At 35.1% G+C, this 5,141-nt stretch overlaps 1 long non-coding RNA gene across 1 annotated transcript in view; it reads right to left on the minus strand.

Annotated features, from left to right (window-relative positions):
• Nucleotides 1-1,349: 1,349 nt before the first annotated feature.
• The window catches only part of LOC107679767 (uncharacterized), a 17,819-nt gene continuing 14,027 nt past the window's right edge, over nucleotides 1,350-5,141 (minus strand). Inside the window, exon 3 of the long non-coding RNA XR_001633085.1 lies at nucleotides 1,350-1,386. This is a non-coding gene — a long non-coding RNA (uncharacterized LOC107679767). The remainder of the gene's footprint in view (nucleotides 1,387-5,141) is intronic.

Consider the following 5,141-nt stretch of genomic DNA (forward strand, 5'->3'; position numbering starts at 1 on the left):
CCATCATACTTTTCCAGGATTCTTTGATAAATTGAAAGTACAGAATAATATTTATTTAAAATTACAATTATTTTAAATTAAATTATTTTAAATTAAAGCTGCAGTCCGTAAGTTTTTCCTCTTTGTCGCCATCTCTGTTTGAAAACCTGCAATTGCAGCTGTTTGCGGAATTATATTCCTTGCGGGTTGTGCGCCGGCATGGCTCCAGCGTGGATGAATCTAATGTTTTGAGGAGTATGTGTGGCAGTCAGTCACTGCACCGGTGTGGATATTCACTGTACTTCAGAATCACAGGTTCTAGCCTACGTCTTGGAATATATGACCCAAAACAAAATTTTCCCTGGATATTGTCATCTGAACAAGTAAGTAACAAGTCTGCCACGTTTGTACATGCTCGAATTTCCCGCGAAAACCTACCCGTACTGCTCAAATTAGAAAACATTATTATAAGCTAACCGTTGTGAATCGGGCTAAACTAAGGCTATAGTTTTGAACACTGGCTGGTTTATCTACTTGCTCAAATATTGATTTCGGATCATTTTTAACCAAAACAAAGTTACGGACTACAGCTTTAAAATTAATGAATATTATAAATGTATTTACTGTCGTACATCAAAAATATGCAAAAAAAAAATTGCTGCAGGGGTGTGAACTTCATGAACTGGTGTTCTTTGGATGCAGGATTCTTTTATGTCATCAAAAAACTCATCAATCCAAGGCAACGCGTCGGTGCACATGTGTGTTGTTTTTAATGTTAAAGCCATGTGAATAAAGGCTTTTGACTTTTTCACAATATTTTCGAGTGCCTTGGATTTTGATTAATTTATTGTATCCTTGTTCAAAAAAAGTATTAATGTCTTTTTTTAATCCTTCTGGGTGGTAGTGTAATATATAATACCATTTAATAATAATTATATTACAGTATTGAATTATATCACTTTCATAAACTAAAAAAAACAAGCAAAAACAAACAAATAAATAGCATTTTTTTTACTTTGTCAACAATAGCTTATCATAGAATATGTGTATTCAAGTCACTGTAAGTATGAATTGCATATCTAATGCATTTTTTAATAAATTAATGGGTCTGGACAAAATAAATCACATCATTGACCCTACTGCATCATTAACTTGAAATAATGATTTTCTCGATCATTCTTCATGCACAATAACTTTGCAAGGAGCTTCATTATGTCAATATATAATTTATATAAATCATTTGAGTCATTTGAGTGATGGGAGCTTACCGAGGAAGACCATCCATGTGTTGCTTGAGAGGGCGAGTAGGATGTAAGAGGCGATTCTGGACAAAACGCTGAATTTTGCTAATGTCATCTCCTTCATACACCTCATCAGCACAGGAAATAGACCCAGCAGACCAAAGCCCTGCCAGAGAGCAGCACTGCAGGTTAGAGCTGAAAAACCTTGCCAAGATGAAGAAAACTGCCATTATTTGGTTGAAGTTCAGTCCATCAAAACTTTTGTATTTAAGTGCCTTGAAAAAGAGCAAAGAGTGTAATGGAAGCTAAGTAGGGATCCATTATTATGTAATCTGCTATGGATCCATTGTTGGTTACCACAATTCATTTCACTTTAAGATCTATGTATATTTTAAAATAGTTAAAATAAGGCTAAAAATGTTGAAAATATCTAAAACACACTGCATAAACAAAGATTTAAACTGTCGATCCATTTGGCTGCCATCTTCATAAATCTTTCTGCCATCTTTAAATAAGAAAAAGACAGGTGCGCAGGGGTGTGAAGTAACAAATTACAAATACTCACGTTACAGTAATTAAGTAGTTTTTATCAGTAATTGTACTTGTTTGAGTAGTTTAAAAATTGTGTACTTTTACTTTTACTTGAGTACATTTTAAGTGATGTATCGGTACTTTTGGCTGCTGGAAGTGCATTCTTCAAGCATCAATTCAGTCGCACCCGTGGCGTTAATATACTGCATCTGTGCCAGCATATGATGTAATAAAACTGCAGCTGGCTAATAAATATTTTTTAATTTTTGTATTTTTAATCCATTTTATACTATCTGCCTTCATTTAGCAAGTGCACTCGCGCATAAACAATTTTCAAGTTCAACACTTTTTGTTCCATTGTGGATGCTGCTGATTCACCGAGACCGTCGCGGCTCAGCAAAGAGACATGCGCGCAATATAGTTATTGTTATTTCTTTATTGCAAAACGCTAAAACTGGCACCGTTTTGGAGAGAAATGGGCTCTCATTTTAACCCATATCATGGTGTGTGATGCTGAACTATGAGTTTCTAATGGTGTTTGTATTTGCACTGTTCTAAACATTAATATTTTATGTGCAACAACAGCATATGCTGTCTCAGTGGCCTTACACATGATTTTAAATCTATTTTTTCAAACTTTATGATTTAAATGGGGATGATTGTACTGAGAATAACTTTCATCTTTTCTTCAACTGAATACTGTTTCCATGCTGTTTTGATATATTTTAAAGAGTTGGCAGTCAAAATTAAAACTGCTGGATAATATATATTCTTTATTCTTTATGACAAACAAGATAATGTGAATTACATAATGTACAATGTTTGTAAAATGTATAAATTGCGGTGTACAGCGTTTATTATGAGGGGGTAGGATCCACAGCTCAGTACTTACTACTCAGTACTCATGAGTACTTTTAAATAGGCTACTCTTTTACTCTTACTCAAGTAGTTTTTTTGGACAAGTACTTTTACTCTACTCACACTACATTTTTTGGAAGGTAATGGTACTTTTACTTGAGTATATTTTTTCAGTACTCTTTCCACCACTGCAGGTACGTATATTAAATAAAATGTTTAATAAATTGAGCTTCTTTAGCTCAACGATATTTCTTTTAGTCTGGCCAAGATAATGCATATTCAAGAGTAGACAAACAGATGATGCACAAATGAAAAAGACCACTGACTCTTTTAATCTATAAAAGTGCAATCACATTAGTGTAATTTTCGCAGGAAAACTGGATCCATTGTCAAAAGTGTAGCGATGTAAACCCATTTCAAACCAAACGAATTTGACAAGTTTGAACTAGATGTGAAATCTGTGCAGGAAAATGCGAAATTCCCATGTGGATTACTATAGACCAATTCGGAGTAGACGTCACAGTTACGTCACTTGCAGCTGCATGCGCATAGTGGTGGCAGAAAAACACTGGGAACAAGTGGAGATAAATGGGTAAAATCCATGGAATATTCAAGAGTAGACAAACAGATGATGCACAAATGAAAAAGACCACTGACTCTTTTAATCTATAAAAGTGCAATCACATTAGTGTAATTTTCGCAGGAAAACTGGATCCATTGTCAAAAGTGTAGCGATGTAAACCCATTTCAAACCAAACGAATTTGACAAGTTTGAACTAGATGTGAAATCTGTGCAGGAAAATGCGAAATTCCCATGTGGATTACTATAGACCAATTCGGAGTAGACGTCACAGTTACGTCACTTGCAGCTGCATGCGCATAGTGGTGGCAGAAAAACACAGGTAACAAGTGGAGGGAAATGAGTAAAATCCATGGAATAAAAGGAAAAAAAAATGTTGTGCCTTTGTATGTCAGGATCAGAATACAAATAATTATTATAGAATACTGTCGTCAAAGATGCCATTTGAAACTAAATGCACACGTTTAAACAGACAGACTATGGATGAAAACTGCCACGATTACTCTACTTTTAAAGCATAACTTTGATTTAAAGCATAACTTTGATGGTCTAAATATTCACATATGCAGCTCATAGGGGACATATTGTATTAGTTACAGCATGAAATACTATTTAAACATATTACTATTAATATTTTACATAACATTTACCTATTTTATCTCGGAATTGCAAAACTAAAGTCAAAATTTTGAAATATAAACTCAAATTTACCTTTTTTATTCTTTAATTCCATGGCTTCCATAGACTGCTACTTGAAAACAGTCATTTTCTGCCACCAGATAGTCTCCGCCCACAAAAAATGTCATCGCTGTTGACAAACACGGAATTGGTCTATAGAAATGACTGGATTTTGTCGGTAAAAAATTTTGCAGAGTAACGGTAAATGTGGCTGCACCTTTGACTTTTCAAATGTGACTTTTATTCAAAATGTGATTGACTCTTTAAAGGTGGGACTTTCATTCATCCATCAAAAATTCAGTTGGTTAATTTAGCTGTAAGGTGGGACGAGAGTAACCAACTAAACAATTTTTATGCGTTTATGGCCTTTCATTTATAGGACAATGGCATTTTGGGGGTTTGAAAACGCCAACTTTTGAAAGTTTCAAAGTGCAAAACGATGCTGTTATCGTCTCTTTACCAAAGTGACATCACCATCTATTGGCTTGGCATAAATAATACAGCATTTTAGTTGTTTTTACATTTTAAATTATAGTGGTGTGCAATGTTCCCTCTAATTGTTTTTTTGCTGAGCAAAACTTTTCTCTATTGGGCGGACATTTCGGCCACCTGAGCAAAAACATTCTTAATACCAGACCTGTACAGCGCACATGCAAAAAAGTGTGTAACTTTCAACTTTAATGTGCTATTTATATTTGATTTGACACTTGATGTAACTAAATTATGTAAATTTTAGGTTACCTGAGTAAACATTTTTTACAGTATATACAGTATAATACACTGCCGTTCAAAAAATTGGGAACAGTAACGTTTTTTAAAGGGGTCCTATTATGCTCTTTTACAAAGTCTTGATTTTGTTTTGGGGGTGTACTAGAACAGGCTCTCATACTAGGTTGTTCGAAAAACACATTATTTTTCACATATTTTACACTATTACAATACCCCTCTCCCCAGTCTGTCATCAACGGCTCGAATAGTTCCTGTATCAAATGAAGGCCCGCCTTCTGAAATACGAAATGTGCTGTGATTGGTTAGCTGGGCCAGTGTGTGTTGTGATTGGCACCACTCTGTGCCTGGTCGGGAAATGTCACGCCCCTTACCATAGCCGCCTGCGAGCTTCAGTATAAATATTGCATCAAAATCAAATCAATTTGAGCGCAATTTAAACTCGGATGATCATAACCACTCGAAGTTCATCTGCCTTGGGAAAGCTAGCGTGTCTCAGACACAGTGATAACACTCATTGCCTTCTCTAGTGCAGCTCAACCAGGTCT

This window comes from Sinocyclocheilus anshuiensis, unplaced genomic scaffold (assembly GCF_001515605.1).
Source record: "Sinocyclocheilus anshuiensis isolate Anshui unplaced genomic scaffold, SAMN03320099.WGS_v1.1 scaffold676, whole genome shotgun sequence".
NCBI classification, from domain to species: domain Eukaryota; kingdom Metazoa; phylum Chordata; class Actinopteri; order Cypriniformes; family Cyprinidae; genus Sinocyclocheilus; species Sinocyclocheilus anshuiensis.